The sequence below is a fragment of the Acomys minous genome (assembly GCF_964271855.1).
Source record: "Acomys minous genome assembly, chromosome: 1".
In the NCBI taxonomy this organism is placed as follows: Eukaryota; Metazoa; Chordata; class Mammalia; order Rodentia; family Muridae; genus Acomys; species Acomys minous.
In genome coordinates this window covers 113,916,048-113,936,509 of record NC_140483.1, presented here as the reverse complement: position 1 = coordinate 113,936,509, position 20,462 = coordinate 113,916,048, and the positions used below count along the sequence as shown (strand labels likewise).

General features: G+C 39.5%; 1 protein-coding gene across 1 annotated transcript in view; it reads right to left on the bottom strand.

Moving 5' to 3' along the window:
- XKR4 (XK related 4) overlaps positions 1-20,462 on the bottom strand; it is a 374,796-nt gene that overhangs the window by 148,615 nt on the left and 205,719 nt on the right. The gene's annotated exons all lie outside the window — the stretch shown is intronic.

Here is a 20,462-nt window from a genome sequence, read left to right as displayed (position 1 = left end):
GTCATGGTGAAAACACGCACCTCAGAGGATGACCAGAGTGCAGTTTTAAGACAAGGATGGACCTAGATGTGCAGCAATAGGTACATACAGGATTTGGTGGCTTTTGCTGTGGTCATGCATCTGTTTTCTTATAATGCTGGGAATTGAGCCTGGGGTCTTGTGTACTCTAGACCAGCACTCTGCCACCAAATTATATCAAAGCCTAATTTTCTAGGCTTTGAAGTTATATTGTTTAAAGGCTGCAGTTTACAAGCAGGTTCAAAGATTAAGCAAAGTTTAAAAATAAGTGGACTTTTAAAATTAATTAAGAAATATAAACGGGTTTGTTTCTCTTACAGAACTTAACTTTGTAGATGACATCCTAATGTGGTTTATGAGGTACACTGTTTAATTTCAGGGACGAGAGGAGTGTTGATGGGGATAAAGTTAAAGCTGAGGCTTTAAGACGTATCTTTTGCTTAGCATGGCTCATGAGCTGCTTTAATACTCTTGTCTGAGCTGTCCCTCAGGGACGCGAGTCTGCTCTCTTCAGTCCTCTAAAATCCTCGGCTCTCAGCTAGACATAAGGACTCTAGCGGGAATGGACTCCATCCTTCCTTGGGTCTTATTAGCTTCTTCCATCTTCGCAGCCTCATTTCCACACTCCAGTTCTGTGGTGCTTACTAGAGATTGCTGCTCACTTCTAAGAGTCTGGCCCTGTACACCCTATGCCCTTGTCCTCTTCTGGTATCTCTATTCCTTGGATTCGAATCAGCACCACTAAACTTTGGTCCTTATGATTTTCTTATTCTGGAATGTCATGCCTTTCCACCTTTCTGGTCACCTTGAAATGTTCAAACATCACACCCTCACACCAATGCACATAAATTTAAAAATTAAAAAAATTAAAAAAAAAAAAAAAAAAAAAAAGGGGCTGGAGAGTTGGCTCAGTGGTTAAGAGTACCGTCTGCTCTTCCAAAGGTCCTGGGTTCAATTCCCAGCACCCACATGGTAGCTCACAACTGTCTGTAACTCCACGATCTGACACCCTCACACCAATGCACATAAATTTAAAAATTAAAAAAATTAAAAAAAAAAAAAAAAAAAAAAAAAAAAAAAAGAAATGTTCAAACATCAACCCCCTGCCCCTGCCTTCTTTCATATATATATATATATATATATGTGTGTGTGTGTGTGTGTGTGTGTGTGTGTTCTATTGTTTTTTTAAAGACTTATTTATTTATTTATTTTACAGATATGAGTGCTCTATCTGCAGGTCACTTGCAGACCAGAGTAGGGCAGAAGATCCCAATATAGACAGTTGTGAGCAACCATATGGTTGCTGGGAATTGAACCCGGGTCCTTAGGAAGAGCAGACAGTGCTCTTAACCACTGAGCCATCTCCCCAGCCCCAACTGTTCTACTGTTTACAACAACTTCTTTTATTCATATTTGACCTGAGAAAAAATACTTTTGTATGTATTCATTGTGTTACTACTGTACTTCAGAACATTAATTACCAGAAAGTGTTGTTTATTTATGCACCCTATGCCTTCAGTTAACTTATACACTTTCATTCATTCAGTGAGTTCATGCTGAACACATGAAACACCTGTCGTTTTGTTGTTCCCACCCCCTGCCCCCAGGAAACGCACACCTGCTGGAGAGTTTTGGATAGAAAAGAAAGGAATCTAAATGGCATTTTATCACCATTGCTCATTGCTGGGAAATCAGAAGACAGGAGGGCAAAGGAAGAAGCACAGGCACTGGCTTTGAGGTACTGGAGGATCCCAGGTGTGACATGCTGGGGCATCTTCTAAAGACTTCATGAATACCATTTGCATTTTGAGGGACCAAGTTAATGAATAAATGCACAATTACATAGCAATTGTCTTTGAACTCCCACGGGTAATTCTCTGAACTACTTTATTTCTGGTTCCCACTGAGAAGAAAGGATGAATATTCTTGACATTTTGCTCCCATGGGTTTAAAGTCTATGAACAGCTCCCTGGTCTGTGGTTCTCAAGGACTGGCACTCCTCACACAAGAAAACATGGCTCTCTTAGCACTTTGATCTCACAGTAAACCTAAAACTATAGATAGGATTCTTCTTGGAGAAGTATTTGGTGTATTAGAGTTTCGTATTTATGAAACATGAAGTGAAGCCTCCCAACACCACACACGCATACACACACACACACACACACACACACACACACACACACACACACAGACAGACAGAATCCAAACACCCCAAACCCAAGGAGAGTGAGTAAAGCTTTGACATATCTTGGGTCATTTTCCTAGATATTTTTACTATAGTAGAATAAATAACACCAAATTTAGCACCATAACAATTTTATGTGAACAGCTCAATGTCATTAGTACATTCCTACATGAAACTGAAGCCTTGTACTGATTCAAAAACAGCTCCTCACTCTGGCTGCCTCTCCAACTGCCCCTGACACTTCCAATCTCCTTTCTGTCTCTGTGAGTATATTTCCTCTACCTATTTAAGTTTGACTATAGAGTATCTGTCCAGTGATTTGTTTCCTTAAATTATTATAATATCCTTAAAGCTCATCCACAGTGTGGTGGGCGCCAAATTTCATTCTAGTTAGGAAGTTTTTAGATGCGTGAATCTTTACAATAGACCAGTTGATGCGTGTTAGCCTACAAAGAATGAAATGGGAAAAATATCCGCTAATAAAGTTTTGTCCAATGTAGCCTGAAGGTCTTGCCACTATAAGGCAGGAGCAAAGGTGGTCCTGTGAAGAGCCAGGGATATGTTTGTGCTTTTTATTTTTAAAAACAGCCACAGGCTAAGAACATGCACAAGCACTCCGCTAAAATGAGCTGCAGACGTAAACATCACCAAATTATTTACCGAACATGGTGGGATTAAAGTTCAAATGCTCAATGGAGTGTGACTGAAATCACAGCCCGTTCACTCACTGTAGCTCTTCGGATGCTCAAGTCCCTTACAGAAAGCTTGCATACATCCCCCGTACCTGGACATAATCTCTAGATTACTCAAAACATTCACTACAAAGCAAACAGGAAGAAACAGGGGTCGTGCTGCATCATTTAGCATGTAATGTCAACAAAAGGGTGTGTACACGTGCAGCTCAGGTGTGACTCCTTGTCTTCCATTTTTGATCCACTGTTGGTTAGATCTGCGAGAGCGTTTCTGTTCCTCCTGAGACTTATCATTTGCATACACTTATTTCTGCTTGTACAGTGACTCGATGATTTCCCCACAGATCATTTTCAATACTGACTTGTGAGTTTTTAAAGTGCTGATCCCCAGTTTGGCCTCTTCTATGCGCCATGGTAACTAAATCATAGCAATCCCCCACTTCATGTTTTCATGACAACATTATTACCTAGAACCGTGGGCTGAATAAGCGAAAGCGGATTCAGGGATCAGCTGCCCGAGCTGCCACACTGAGAAATGGAGACTGGACCAGGACCCCAGGTGTTTTGATGCCAAGGCCTATAATATTTTGTCATGTCCATCTGGCTTTAGTAAATCTGGAATTTACCACATGTGGAACACACAGCATTCACTACATTTCCCTGTCTTCTACATGTTCTTATTGTTGTGTCTGAGAGAAAATAGCTGTCACTGTGAAGAATTTTAGACCTAGATGAAACTTGGCTCATGATGCTATAGCTCTGGGACTCGGGGAGGAAGACTTGTATCATTTTAGCCTGAGACTTTCATCGTGTAATTTTTAAAAAAAGATCCTGAAAGTGTTAAAAAAAAATAAGATGGAATTATATGCATAACATATCTAGTGAGCAATCCCTAGTTTCAGATGTCCTTTAGAATAAGTCTGTTGGTTTCAGGAGTTAAATGGAGAAAAAAGAAAGATACCCTAAGCTTCAGATACTCTCTTTAGTTATCTGATATAGACTTGTCATCTCATTTAAGGACACACGAAGGCCAACATATCTCAGAGGTTGTAAAGCTGTAGACAGTCACTGTGCTGCCTCCATGTCCTATCTTTTTCTCAGTGTCATAGAAAAACATTGCCTTAGCACCTGTCCATCTACTCATCTGCCTGTCCACCTGTCTCTATTTACCTACCATCTACCTATCTATCTTCCATCTATCTACTTATTTAATCTGACATCCATAATCACCATCATTATCATTAATCATTAATCTGGTCAGTTGAGATGCTGCAGACTACATTGTAAATATATATTATGGCAGAAGAGAAAGATGGATAATGGCCACTCTCTGGAAAATAGTACATCTGAAATGATGCACTTGTCTCTGACATCCATCTATGTTAGCAGGCTCTCACTGGGCAAGTGATTTTTACTCTTGGATGCTATGTGTTCTGGCCTCTGATCTGAAGTTAGGAAAGATGCTATCTCCCACAAAGTTGTTGTGAAAGATAGATGAGAGATGCTTCACATTCGTTCCTCATTTATTTTCCAGGCATGTGGCCCAAAGGAACAAGAACACTTTTAGATCCAAGAAACTCATGGTGGAACATTGCTGGACATTGATATATTTTGGATAGACATACATATATACATATATACATAATACATATGCACACATATAGATTATGGATATAGTTCCTTACCAATTGTGGTGATTATTTTGATTTCATTTCTCACTAGGTTGGAGTATAACCTGGTGGTAGAGAGATTACTCAGCACAAGGTTCAATCACCATTACTGGGAAAATAAACATAACCTAGACGCAAGTCACAAACTTCAGACTGAAATATACTATAGCTACTGTGACAAACTCGTTGTCCTGTGCATTGGGCTTGTGAAGCATTACATGGATAATATGTGTTTCATTTAAAGTTGAATGAGGTTGAGTATAAGATGCATGTAACTTGTGTTTCAGGTAGCCCATATATAAGATTTGATCAAGCGTTCTATTAACTTCCAATATATGCATGGGTAGAATGTATGTTTCTCTCTCTCTCTCTCTCTCTCTCTCTCTCTCTCTATATATATATATATATATATATATATATATATATATATATATATATATATATACACATATATATATCACTATACATATCACTATCACTATACATATATATTAATATATATTAATACTGAATTTAATATGGAATTATATTTCACTAACTTGTGGCACATTAAGCAATTCAACTATTAGTAGCTCTTTTTTTTTTCTGTCTGCAAAATAGAGTAAAATCTGGCAGAAAAGCTTTAGATAGACAACACTAATAAACAGCGATACCAGAAAGTGCTATTTTCTTCCGTTGCCTGGCTACAAAGCTTTACTAAATGGAGGTATGTTTATGAGACCTCTATGGCCAGTGCAATCATTATTTGCGATCACAGGAAGTTCCCCACTGGGCACGCTGAACCACAACCACACCTTACATGGTGGTGCATACCTGTAGTCCCAGTTGCTCAGAAAGCTGAAGGGATAGATCCCCTGAGCCTCCAAGTTCAAGACCAGCCTGGGCAACATAGGAAGGCTCTGTCCCAGAACCACTCTGAAAATAAGCAGCTCCACCAGAGCATCACCTTGTTTAATGAGAGTGTGTTTGGGTGGCTGTCATTTCCATTTCATGCTCCAACACAGCGACCTTGACTTGAAAGTCTATCCTGCATTTCTATGTTAGAAGCCTGCCAACCTGCTGTTATTTAAAGAATAGGTTCTATTTTCCATTAATCATCCAAAGGGAAAAGTTGTGCATTTGCTGAATGAGGGGAAAAAATGAATGAGTTGACCTACCATTTAACACCAACATTAGGATCACAGTCACATGAGGACAGATGGGACTGTTCCTTCTATCCCCATAGGACGAGAAGGATCTGTGACCCACCCTGGGTCTCCTGACACCATTCTATTCCACGTTGTCATTTTCACAGTGCCTGGCTGCTCTACCTTTCAGTAGCAGCACAAAAGCTCTCCCCAAATAATTAGCTGTTTGCAATGTCCTTCCCAGAGGGCATGCTGTGAATACTCACAGAAGGAGACACAGGAAAGCAGATTTGGGATCTTCCTGGAAATCCTTGAACCTGACAACCACTTCCTCCTTAATGTTTTCTCCCTGAGAGGGCTACAGTAGTTCTCCAAGTACCCAAGCTTTGGCTCTCCCTCTATATAGTCAACCCCAAGGCTGTATTTTAGTCTCTCTTCTTTTCCACCAGATAGAAAAGAATTAGAATTAATTTGGATCTCAAAGAAGTAACGTGGATCTAATAGTCGCTGTATTTCATGGTGTGCACCCCTGTCTGCTTGTTCAATATGGGCATTTGTATTTGATAGGGACTATTTGTATTGATTTCAAATGTATTTTATAAAAACACAACTCATCCATGGGGCATATTTATTATTGTTTTGTTTGATTTCAGGGATGGTATACCTCTTACATAAAGATATCAGTTATAAAAATAGTTCCCTTTCAGGAATTCCCCAAACACACAGGAAAATTCTTTCTCTGCTAAGTAATTTCTCCTATAATCGACAGTGTGGGTATAGTGTCAAGAGTGGCTTGGAAAATCCAGCTGAGATAGCATAAGAAATTCCTGAATGTGGAAGGGACGTTCTCCATCCACACATAACTCATCATAATGCTTTTAGCTATCCCTCAGACAATAAGGAACATTTCGTTAACTATTGTTTTATTGCTGTTGAGACAAATTCCTGGCCTCAGAATTGAAGTTTGCCTGGTTTTGCTTTCCACATGCTGTGGTTCTAAATATGTACAGCCATATCCCTTCCAAAGTCACTTTTTTTCTAAAGTACTTCTATGTAATGGCATTTTAATATAAATGTGTATTAAAATATAAGAGAGATTCATGAAATAAGTCCAGCAGCGACTATTGTTTGATATTGGCATGGCACCTACTGTAATCCAAGTCCTATAAGGATTGTAATCACTGGCAGAAATAACTTAGTTTCATTTTTAAAAAGGAGGTTAGCAATATTTATTCAGGGTAAATCCGGAACCTTCCTCTTAAGACTGACTTAGCAGATTTTATGACAAATAAAAACTCTCTCTCTCTCTCTCTCTCTCTCTCTCTCTCTCTCTCTCTCTCTCTTTCTCTCTCTCTCTCTCTAATAGCTCTTTACACTTAATTGTAACAGATCTATGGCATGCATCATCCTAAAACATAACTGAAAATCTATCATCTTGGAGCACCTGACCCGTCATATCTACAGTTGGTCAAACAGGGAGGAGGGAAGGGAAAAGAAGGGTGGAAAGCCGAGGTTTCTGATTTTCTAGTGACCTTGGGACCTCACATAAATTATTTACAAGAAAGATGGTTATTACAGAGCTGATTTTGCCAGCAAAACGTCAACTTCCAAATGCTTGGGATTTTAGGGCATCTCTCTCTGCACTAGTTTGCATGTGCCAGATCTTGCTTGAATGGTTGAAGCTATTTGCGTCTGAAGGCAATGAGTTTTCCTTTCATTGAAGTTGAATTCGGATTTTACTAAGTATCCACTCATTTTCCCACGTTAGGAGAAGAAAATAAAACTGTTTCTCTCCAAAATCGTGACAGAGTTGACAATGTAAATATAGTGCCACTGAAAGACAATGACTAAAGGCTCGGGCGTCTGGACAAAAAGGGTCTGAAATGATTGCTTGTGTCCAGGAGGGATATCTTGTGGGTACAGTGTTCCCTCCTGGTGTCTTGTGAGCCTAGCAGAGCTCATTCCCCATGGAGGTTACCAGTTGCCCTCTGGATAGCAAGACTTGAAAGAAAAAAGGATAAAGTTCTTTTTGCTCTAAGGTCTCACTGGCTGCCTTTGTGTAGAGTTCACCATATTTTTCTTCTAGTTGCCTACTCTCTAAAACTCAATAAAATATTCTGAGGTCTACTTTTTTGATGTGGTGATGTCAGTTCATCAGGAAGAAAGCACACTTACTGTGCTGACGTTTAGTCGGCTTATGCTATCTGGAAAATTCTTGGAAATCGCTCCACATAACATGGCAGAAATTAATACATAGTTATTTTCCTATCTTATTTGTGCATCAACCTGTGTTCTCAAGTGTTGCAATGCTCCAGGGAAAACTGTCTATTCAGCTATATGAATTTGACAAATGGACTGAGAAACGGAGTGTGTAAAAAAGCAGGGTTTGGATGATCCCCCCAACTAAATACTCTAATTTCCAGAGTCTTTTCAGGACAATCCCAGAGCCTTGGTTGTTACCTATCATGGTAGTTGTTATAATACACACTTACACCCTTTGCATGGAACTGTCCCTAAAAACAATATTGTTGGGTTTTTTTTTTTCATTATTTAGTCTTTCAGTAAGCATTGATTGAAAATATATTGGAATATTTGCATTCTTTTTATTCTGGGTCTAAAGGTAAGCACCAGCAACATGAAATGGTCTTGCATGTTAAGAGGAAGACAAGCAATCAACCAGATAAAACATGTAAACCGATTCTATACGCCAAAGATGAAGTAAGCCAAGAGTAGGGTAAGGAGTGTTGAGGTACTTCCTGGTTTAGATGTGGGGCTTGGGAAATTCAGTGGAAATATTTAGTCTTTTTGAAATCCAAGAGGGGAGGAAAAAGTAAGCTCTCTCCATTTGAAACCTGAGCCAGCAGAGGACAGGAGGTAGACACATCACTCCAGGAACAAGTTGTTCTGTAACAGTTTCCACCAAGATTGAAACATTCCTTCCTGCAGCAAAGCTGCTTAAGCAGGAAGGTAAATGACTCACAATAATTTCAGGAAGTTCTTCAAACTGACCAGATTCACAAGGCTGCTTCCTGTCTGAGTAAGCAATAAGACCGGATAGCCACTCTCAGACTGGCAAAGCAAAGCTACAAAGAAGACTTTCAGATAGGCCAAGCTCTATAAGGAAGACCCCAAGATCAGACCACCTGCCTAGAGGAGGGTAATCAGGTTGATCTCCCTGGAAGAGGTTTAGACCAACTGAGCCACTTAGAACAGACTCTTCAATCAGTTGAACTGCCTGTAGGATGTGCATTGTGCTCCAGGTTGCCAGCTTTAGTGAGCTATCACCCATGCTGGAGTGGGCTTTGGTGATGTTGCTGTCTTTGAGTCATTTCTGCTCATCTAAGTAAGCTCTCACCTATTTTCCTGTAAGTAGCCCTCAAAAAACTAATGGTTCACCAAATTGGACTTTGGATATACCTGTACTTTGGTCACTGTGGGCTTCCTTCCTATCTAGGGTGAGTAGAAAAAGTGCTCCCTGGAACTAGTAACACTGCCCATTGATGAGCAGGAGCTGGTGCAACAAGGTTTTGCTTGCCTTACTTTCATGGTTGTTAGTCTTACACTCTCATTACATTGTCATTAAAGTAGTAATAAAATGGTACAGGCTTTTCCTCTCCTTCCTGTGTATCTAATCAGTCTAAATCTTGATTCAATAATCCAAGTTTAAAGATGAAATAATGAAGTTCAACTGTGCATACCTTCACTCATGTGCACATACACATGTATAGTGTTAAGAACATCTTAACAACACTGTACACCACATAAGCAGAGTAGAAATTACACTTTGGTTAATTGTCTGATCACAGTTACTTATGTGTAGAATGGAATATAAATGGCTTTAAAATTTATCTTTGTTTTCTATACAGATTTCTCTGAGAATTCTCCTTCCTTTTGTGTCAGATGTATTTTATTGTCAACTAGTACCTCTTTAATTATTTTCTTTAGACTCACCAAATCAATCAAGAAAGAAGGGATGCGACCATGAATTCTTTTTGGGTGTAATATGAACTGTTCCGTCACTTGTGTTATGTTTTACATAACTGTGGATTCAATTTGTCAACATCAATTAAGGCTTGATTTTTGTTTTGTAGATGTAAAAGGAAAATCCACTAGATTTAGTGGATGGCTTTGGTTAATAAAAAAAAAAAGCAGCAAAAACAAAACAAAAAAAATCTAACACACTCATATATTTTTCCTGAACTTCTGTTGTAGATTTTGGAAAAGTGATTCATGGTGAAGTGTTAAATATTAAAATTAATGTAAGATTAATTTAAATTTACAGGGCAGCTTTTCTTAATTTACTGTCTAGCACAAAATTTTTAGCAAGCTATATAAATAACAAAGACTGCCTACATCCTTCTGTTGTTTCATTGTGGCCCAGTATATTAAAATTAAACTTGCTGAAATTTAAAAAAAAAGTGACAACACCATGCCACCCATACCTAGCCATCAATTTGGCATAAAAGAGCCACTGTGGGAGTCCTAGGAACACTTCTGAGCAGTGGGCATGGACAATCTGAAGGTTTGCTCTGCTACTCAGCTTTCCAGATGAACACATGTGACCAAGCATTGGGAGTCCACAGTGCTATTCTGCCTAACTTAGAGATGGAGGAATGTGCTACCTGGTCCCTTATTGATCCTCTCAGAAGCATTACAAAGATGCTGTAACCAGTTCCCCTGATTTATAAGGAGCCATCAGCATGGGAAGGGAAGGTCAGGCATGAAAGTCACGGGAAACAGAAAGCTTATGCTACCTCCACATAGCCAGGCCCAATTCCACAGCTTACTAAACTGTCAAAGTCCTGTTGTCGGTTCAGGAAAAGGTATGTAACCCTTGCCAAAACTGACACTTGAACTTCCGTTAAAATTGTATTTGAGTACAAAATATCTTGCTCCTAGCCTGATGCTGATACACTGGGTAGCTCAGAGACACTTTTAGGCACTGATTTCAGAAAAGATGGGAACTGTGCTATGAGTGCTAACACTAAGTTTTCCCCTAGGCAGTGGCTTGGGAGAAATCTCCTTTCTGGACAGCTCAACTACATCTGAAAGAATCATAAAAGTCACCTGGAAAACCTTAACTTTGGAACCTGAGAACAATGAGGGATGATTTTTCTAAATGAACCCACTGAATGTAGTTATGTCATGCTCTCTACTGTATTGTACCACACCACCACCTCCCCCATCCCCCATCCCCATCGAGTCCAGGGATTTACACAGTTTTGTATGGGTGTAATCTAACAGCTTTCCGGTTTCTTGTGCTTTTGTCCGAGAACTTCTTAGAAACAAGGTAGAAGCACCAAGATGTGAACCCAGTGTGACTAGTGAGGATGAGAGGAGTGGTTCTCCCCTTCCTCCTTCCGGTGTGTCTTTACTGTTTCCTACCGGGGTGGCCAGGTGGGCTGTGCACTATGGGTTGGTTGGCTGTCCCTGCCCACTTTACTTTCCTCCCGCTCTCTGGAACAGCGCCCAAAGAAAACCACACTTGTGCTCCTGTCTGGCTCGGCTTTCCAGAGACACAGGCTAAGATGTTTACCACTAGTGAATCTACAGCTTCATTTTTTTCTCAAGAGCTTTATTGGAGGGGGGTTGAGGAAAATAAAAGTTGTCCACATTAAAGATGCAAATTTAAAAAAGGAATTGGGAGTACAATCAGCATTTTGAAAAACACATTCCTTTTTATCTTCAAATGCAAATATCTCTTACATCCATATAACTTTCCTTTTTTGCATAGCTTCACATTTGTAAACTTACTCTTCAGCTAACTGTACCATACAGAACATGCCAAGTTCTGCTTACTTCTGAGGTTCACTTTTGTTTGCAGGCGGTATGGGCAGGAGACAAAACAGGAGACACGCTTTTCATAGCAAAAGGAAGGTATTTCACATTGCATATGACAGCAAGGCAATAGGATACTACTTGTTTGAATTTCTCATAACATAATGAAACAAATAGTCTCTCTTTTTTTATCAAGAATAAAAAACAACCAATCAAGCAAAAACCCAAAACCATTTTTTCTATTCTCAGGAGGAGCAGGAGATACTGAGAGAGAGGAAGACGACAAATTCCTTTAGAAAACCTTCATCTCAAATATGGGGCACCAGAGTTCCTGTGAAAGTCAGAGGAAAGGATAGCAGGCTACCAAGAAGAGACTTGATACCCTATGAGCATATACAGGGGGAGGAGGTCCCCCTCAGGCACAGTCATAGGGGAAGGGAATAAGGGGAAAATAGAAGGGAAGGAGGAATGGGAGGATACAAGGGATGGGATAACAATTGAGATGCAATATGAATAAATTAATAAAATATATTTTAAACAAAAAGAAAAGAAAGCCTTCATCTCACACGGTTCACTGATGGTTTTGGATCGCGAAATCTTTTTACATCCACCCCCTAATATCTACCATGTTTCTACAACTATCCCCACTCTATGTAAATTCTTTGTCTTCCTTACCTGATTGTCCCTCTCTCTTTCCTCCTGACACAAGTTTAAATATGATCGGACTAGACATTTCCCCTTTTCCAAGGTAGAAATTGACAAAAGGGAGTAAAAATATACAGCCTGGTACATTTTTGAGTCAAATTCAGCACACATTTGAGGACTGTCATTATTAGGTGAGAAATGTGCATATGTCTGAAGGCATATGGAGTTTTATACAGACCTCCTGAGGTGAAGAACAAGGAAAGCATGAATTAGTCAGTGGGATCCTTGAACTCAATTTGGTCCCAGAAGTCCCTTGTTGACATTTCCAGGAAGCTCAATTTCTTTCCTAATGAGCATTTTGGTGGAAGGGGCCATGGACATCCTTCTTAATGAGGGGGATGCAGGTAGCACTACTACGAGTCATACGAGATAAGAGTATAGCTGGACTGGATCAGATAGGACTGAGGAGCCTTGGGAAAGGGCTGGCTCTGGCTGTGTGTGCCGTGAAGATCCATCTGAGTGCTACAGTAGGCAGCCTGGCTTTGCTTGGGACCCAGGTGATGGATCTTGGAATCTTCGGTCAAGAGAATTTGGGTTGAAGGGAATCCAGGTGGAAACTCGCAGGAGGCTGGCATCCTGCTGTTTTCTAAATGGCTGGATGTGAGAAGGAGAAGCAAACATCCCAAGGCCACTGAGAAAGCTGAAGAATTTTGCAAACATTATTTAATCACTGGTGACATTGTTGGCACACTGGAGAAAGCAAGCTACCTGATGACAGATTTTACTCTTTTCTTATTTACTACATACTATTCCAAGAACAATAATTTTGAACATGAAACCTGTATGTGACAAATTCAATGGACAGAAAATGGAATGCATGCTTTTCTAAGGTTTTCATGACACCATGGCCACACCATACTTACATTTTTATTGAAAAGCTGTGTCTCATTTTCTGCTGCTGGAAACCTTATGAATTTGGCAATTGGCATCCTATATTTTGCTGGCTCAAAGGTCAGGCATACTTATGCTTCTCTATTTAAAATGTCACAGAAGTCAAAGTTATTATGGGGAATATTTGTTTTCACTCATATATTCTGCCACAATCCTATGTCAAACATGGCTCTTTATGTCTAAAGGATGCTAATTTAAGATGAACACAATCACTAAAAAGGCACTTTGCTACATTTATATTTATTAAAGGAGACAGTGCTATTTGATTGCAAGGTCTTGCTGAAGAATGAATCTGGTGAAGAACAACCTTCAGGCTATTCAAAAACAACAATAACTGTAATTATCATGCACTAAGGAAGCTTATTTTAAGTCCACTGTGACCTCCCTGGCATCTCTAGCAATGAATAGATGACACTGTTGGTTAGAAATTGAAGAGGGCACACTCTTAAACACGATGCTTTATCACTGGTTATGTTAAGGACACCTATTTTCCTTTATCCCTTTGAATTGGGGGCAATATAAAAGACGGCATAAAAACAAGAAACCAATTTCTGTTTTGCTTTCTATAAAGCAATAGAAAAATCTTAAAGGATTTTTCAAATATTGTGCATATTTCTAGTTTTTCTAAGTGGAGGGAAAATCTAGAAAGCTCAATAGCATCACCCTGTCTTATATACTCCATGTAAATGAGGGTTCTAGTGATGCCTGCACTCCTTTCCTATAGCTCTTAGCATAGTCTGCTTTCTGTTGCTGTAACAGAATTTCCAAGATGAGGTCATTTGTAAAACAAAAGGCTTATTTAGTCTTCCGGTTCTGGAGGCTAGCTTAGTTGTCCAAAATCTGTCAATCCCATCTAGCAACAAAATTCTTTTATAGACGGAGGTCATAGAACTTTCCTGAAGGGTTGCAGCATTAAAAAGATTGAGAACAATTGCTGTATGCCTTGTATCTTGTAGGTCTATTTTTCATTCCCCTGAAATGATGGGCTTCTTAGGTTTGACTATTTGTAAAGCAATATCAAGTGTAAATATTCCTGTGGGATGAGCATCATCGTTGCTCCTGAAAGTTCCATTATGAGTATTTCATTTTACAGTTTACCACAGCCATTTTCTGACCCTTTTGATGAATTTTTTTTGTCTTTAAAAATTCAAATCAACTAGACATAGAAGGCACAAATATAGACTTGCAGAATATGTTTGTAACCCAACCTGCCCAGCATTCACAAGAGGATTATTCTGCAGCCGTGAGGGCTAAAGTTATATGTTTTAAGTTGTAGTTGCTGTGCTCAAGAGATCTATAAAACAAAAATTCATCTAGCTTGTAAGCCCCACTTGCCCAAGGACAGATAACATCCTAGAATGTTGGGAGCTATTGTTTGTGTACGACAACAAGCCATGTGTTTTCACTTCTGTAAACAAGGTTGGCTGGCCTAACTGCACAGTATGTGCTTGATCACATGTAACTAGGAGGTACTTGGGCAGGAAGTGTGTCAGGATGTATGATTGCCCCTGAGTGGATGGAGGTGGCGTTTGCCTTTCGAAGCACTGGACTAACCTAATGTTCAGCCATTGTCTGGGAATCCCAGGTATGGACCTGGCCAGTGTCCATCTTTCTGGCCAGAATTTAATAAAGCTTGCTTTGAGTTTGGCTCAAGGATTGTGGTAGCGGTCTTATTCTAACTTGATAGGGATTAACACAACATGCTTTACATACTTGATATTTGGTTAGTAATCTCATTAACAAGTCACAGAGCCATCTGAAACAATCCAAGGATGTGCATGGCCATTGTGCTTTTCCTAGTAAATGGCTTGTACATAAAATGTATGCTAGGAGTAAAATAGATGCACATAGGATTACGAAAAGTTGAAGATAAAGGATATACATTTGTAAGCAAGACTAAGGGTAAAACTTGGACATATATTATTGAATGAATAAAACATGTTGAGAAAAAGTGCATCAGTGCATCAGTGGTGAGGGACAGACACACATCTCTACTCTGTCAGCCCCAGGAGCCTGGGGATTTCCTGTAATCTTTCAGGGATTTTAAACTCAGGCCAAACACAGGTTTTGTGGCTTCAATGCAAAAAAGCATTTCAGTTTGAAATTTGAATGAGAACCTGAAATTTTATTAAAAGTATTTTAGTATACACTTTAAACAAGAGAGAGAGAAGTGCTCAGTGTGGAAGACACACCCAAAGAGTGCTACATACTTTCTGAGGGACAGTAGTGGGAAAGACATACCCAAATATGGTACAGACTCCTCAAGGCAGAGAATAATTGATTGTCTTAGCAATACAAGTTCTATCTCAAGATATCACTAGGAAACCATTTTCCTCTTCCTTTTGATAAGTGATATTATAGGATAGATATCTTGGATAGAATTATTGTCTGATAAGATAAAAGTCAGGAGCCATTGGAGCTTCAGAAGGGGGAAACTGTAAGTTTATACCTGAAAAGGGAGAAAGGCCTTGAGCAGGTGTTACTTTTGCTAAAGTTCTTGCTTGCCTGCTGGGGAAAGGATTGAGCTGGGTTCCCAAGGGAAGGCATTTATCTCTTCTCATGTCAGTGTAATTTCCCAGTCTTTCTTTTGTGCTTGTATTTCATTTATACAAAATGCAGAAAATGTGTTAAATTAGTTAATTGTTTTTATCAGGGACACACACACACACACACACACACACACACACACACACACAATATATATATATATATATATATATATATATGTGATAAAATAGTGATGAATGGTATAGGAATAAGGAATGACAGAATTAGGAAAGAAGTTATCACTGTGAAGAAAAACAAGACATGAGTGGAGAAATCACAGAGATTTTAAGGCCATGAACTTTTAATGTGTTTGCTGGTTTGTTTTATGTCAACTTAACACAAGTAAGGTCATCTAGAGAGAAGGAATCTTTATCCAGAGAATGTGTTCATAGGATTGGAATGTAGTCATTCTGTGAGGCGCCTTTGTTATTGATGATTGGTCTGGGAAGGCTCAGCCTACTGTGAATGATGCCACCCATGGGAAGGTGGTTATAGGGTATATAAGAAAACAAACAAACACTGAGAAAGCCAGGAGGAGCAAGCCAAGAAGTAGCACTCCTCTAAGGCCTCTACATTAGCTCCTGCCTCCAGGTTCCTACTATGTTTGAGTTCCTGTGCTGACTTCTATAAGTGATGTACTGTAATATGGGACTGTAAAGCTGAAATATAAACTCGTTCTTCCCAATTTGCTTTTGGTCATGGTATCATATCTCAACAAGAGGAACCGTAACCAAGCTAACAGGTGATAGATTCAGACACATGTGCTGAATCACTGCAACAGTCTTTGTGGTCATTAAAATATCTTTTTTCAGCATTAAAGGTTTAAAAAAAATCTTGGGAACAGGGAGATTGCTCATCAGTTTAAAAAGCCCCTTGCTGCTCTTACTGCTCTTGTAGAGAACCTGAGTTTAGTTCCCAGCACCTGTGTCAGCAGCACCCACATACGGCAGCTCATAACTACCTATAACTCCTGATCTAGGGATCTGATACTTCCTGCTAGCCTTCTAAGGCACCAGTGCTCATCTGTATGTGCCCTCAATCTCACCCTCGTAATGATACTTATGCTGGGTACATAGAGCAGAATGATAATATAAAGAAGACAGAACTGTGAAAGAAACAGAGTTACAGAATTCAAGGCCCCAGTCATAGATCTCAAATGCAGCCTTAAATGCATGAAAATGAAGATAAGCAGTTCTCACATAGTCTCCTATGAAGAGCTCAGTGGTTTCCTTTGTAGTGAAAACTACTTGGGTGAAGTTGCTAACAGAGTTAAGTACATTGAGCTGGAAGTCACAATTAGGAAACAGAACCATGGAGTACAGAAAACACTATCACGAGGTTATACTCTCAAGATGACTAGAGGGAGTTGGGGAATGAGAAGTTGAATTTGTTGCTGGGGAAATATGTGTTGTTTATTTTGATGAGAGAGAAATGAGCTTTTTTTAAACTGAGAAGAAATGAATCTGTTAAAAGAACTCAAGCCTACAAAATGGTAAGAGGACAATCAATGTAGGGGCTTTGTCTAAAAAGGCAGAGGAAGAGACCATGGCAAATGAAGCCAATTAGAAGACCTGGCCCCAGGGAAGGGAGGTTATCCCTCCCACCTGCACTACCAGCGGATGACAGAAGCGAAGAGAGTGAAAAGAGAAGTTTGTTGGGAAGCCAAAGGATTCGCTTGCTCCAACTCTCACCTGTAGAACAGGGTGTTTGGACATAGGTTTCTGTGCCTATGAAATTGAACTGACCAAAGGCTACAGTAATATTGAATAACACTGGCAGTCACATGAAGTGGTGGCCCTGATTTCTACCAGATCTCTTCATCCTGCTAGAAGTATACTGATGCTCTTGCTCTGGTTCTTACGAGGGGATGGGTTCATTCAGGACTGAGACTTTTGTCAGTTGCAGGTGTCTGAGAAATTGTCTTAGAAATGGAAGATCCTCCTGAGACAGGTTTTTAGAGTAAGATGGGAGAAGAGAGCTTGACAGTGGCTACCTTATCTTTACTGTACTTCATCACAACCCATTTCTGCCATTCAGAAGCTGATGTCAAATGGTTTTCCTTTGTGAATGATTTAAATTTCTTTTTACAACTTTACCCATACATTGACACATCGAGTGTTACATTCCAGCCTACCCTCTGAATCTCTTCTTCCCAATGAGACATCTGCTTTCATGTCTTCTTTGTGTGTGCGCTTAATCTCATGCCTCTTGGGCTCAGAAGTTGCCAGGAAGACAACAAAATGGTTTAGCTTTTGTCCCCCCCTCACTGCAATTACTCATTGTTGGCATGCCCCATTAGGCCTGTTGTTTTGCACAGGTAAAGCACAGCTTTTCAACCTCTGTATTTCCAATCAGTGACTAATAAGGCTCTCTAGCCTGCCTAGCCTGACTGAGCCCATTGAATGCACTAGCTGCTGGGTTATTAGGCCCTTACATTCATAAGGAGACTGAGTGCTAAAATGAATGTGGAAGTGAGAGAAGTCAAGTTTCATCTCTCTGGCAAGAAATTGAGTGTCAGAGTGTGTGCATAATGACTCCCATTAGAGCTCGTCCTTGTTCTGTGCTGTCAGTGGATGCTACTGCCTCCTGGCGCCTCTCTTTTGCTAGGAAACACAGATTCTACAGCATGGGACCGTAGAGTCATAAAGTTTAACTTCACCACTGTCTATCTGAGAAAGCTAGGTAATTATTTTTGGGTCTCAAAAATAGTATATTTCATAAGATTATAAAGATAGAACAGATGAAAGTAGTTTTGCCCAGTGTAGGTGTTTCATACTTTGTGGTGTGTATTATGCATGTACAATTCCCACTGTGTTTCGATGGAGGATGGATGTTGAAGTCTCATCTATAAAATAGTATTGTACTTGAATAAAATTTGAAAATATCCTTCTGTGTACTCTTAAGTCAAATCAGTCTAGGTGATTTGGATGTTTAACACAGTATAAATGCTTCATAAGAAATCATATTGCCTAAGGAATAATGGCTAAAGACATATATCTGAGTTTAGTGTAGATGAATGCTGTTTTCTGATATTCCTGATTGGTTGAATTCACTGACATGCAACTCATGGATATGGAGAAACAACTGCCATTTATGTAGCCTGACTTTCCATATAATGCGGTCCAGCATACTGTAAGCTCCTTAGAGGAAGGAATCACAATGTCACTCTTTTGGAGAGTAGTGACATATATTATAACTGCATGCCCTGGAATTGATAATTTTTTTAAAAATCTCATATTATTATAACAGAATGGCCCAAGAGGAACATGGCAAATGACTTCAGTATGTGACTCATTTGGTGTTTAACAGTGCATGTACTAAAAGGGTGACATGTGACATACCTCAAGTGTGCAATAAATATTTCATAATATGTTATGCTTATGGTCAAATAGCACTTTTGATTTTCACAGTAAAATGAAAATTCATCGAAGAATATAAAATAATGAAGTGCTCCTTTCTCTTCAGCATGAAGTTAATGTCTCTAAGTGTAGGTTTTACTATTCTTTAGAAATGTCCTTATAAAAAATATCAGAGAAAAACTAGCTTATGTAAGCGTTCCTTTGCTGTAATTTGATTAGGAGTCTTCCTGCATTTCTCTCTCTCCCTTCCTCCAGCATTCCATGTCATCATGACCCTAAGAGTTTTATATGGGAAAAATTAGTTGCAGAGGGAGCAAGTTTCCACAAAGAAAAATAAAGGAACAAAAAATCAGACAACTTAACAATTTCCTAGGAATCCCTAATCAACTGCTTCAACAAAATGTACTATGCTAGAACATTCCAGTCCAGTGACATTGATTTTAAGTTTGAAACCAAATACTTCTACCCTCAAACATTCTTCTGTACTTTGGATCTGTGTCCATTATATTTGTTAAGAGAGGAACTTACAAAACCCTTTTTCTTCTAAGTCTGGTAGCAGCAGTTTGTATGAACTTTTAGTGCAGAGATGGGAGGAACCTGCTCCCTCCTCAGGCAGCCTCCTTGGGGTGTGCCTTCCTGTGTGCACCAGAAGCTTCAGGACAGCAACAACTCTGTGTTCATCTTAGCACTGAGAGCTCCAGCATAGCATCATGCCTCAGCACATGGCAAAATCTCAATGAACACTTTCTGAGAGTAAGAGCAAACCCCTTATCACTTGACAAAAGAGCCAGGCAAATCCTTTGTCATCACGTTTTGCCTGCTCCTTGATTTGGGCCTGTGAACTGGTTCAGGGTGGGACAAAGTGCTAAGGGCACAGAATAGAGACACCGAGGACAGACCATTTTGTTGGCATGATCAAAGTTTCCTTAGCTTTCCCCAGTTAAATAGACACCCAGTGTAGTATATGTGCTCCTTGTCTAAAATACATGGGGAAGATTTGAGATTACATTGTTCTATGTGCTAGATTTGAGACTATCTGCGTATATATGTATAAAATGATACATCTTAGAGATCTAAATGTAAAATTCATTTACGTTTTGTGTATAACTTAAAACACGGGTCACCAATAACCTTATTTGTTATAAAAAATAAAAATGAAAGCACTGTTGTATTGAGGTAGTCTATGTCCAGGTTGTCCTTGAACTCACTATGTAGCCCAGGCTGGCCTCAAACTCATGGAAAAACACCCAGACTTGAGTTCTCAACTGCTGATATTATAGGCATGAGCCACCATTGCCACCTTGAAGGTAACTTTATACAATATTTTGAGTGTGCTTGTATTTTGACAGTGACATATAAATGAGGCCACTTGTGAAACTCCCCACTTACGGTGTCATGTGGTCACTCAAAAAAGGTTTAGATTTCAGAGAAGCTCAGGCTTTTGGATTTGCAATGCTCAAACTGTATCCACATTTGCTGATACTTGA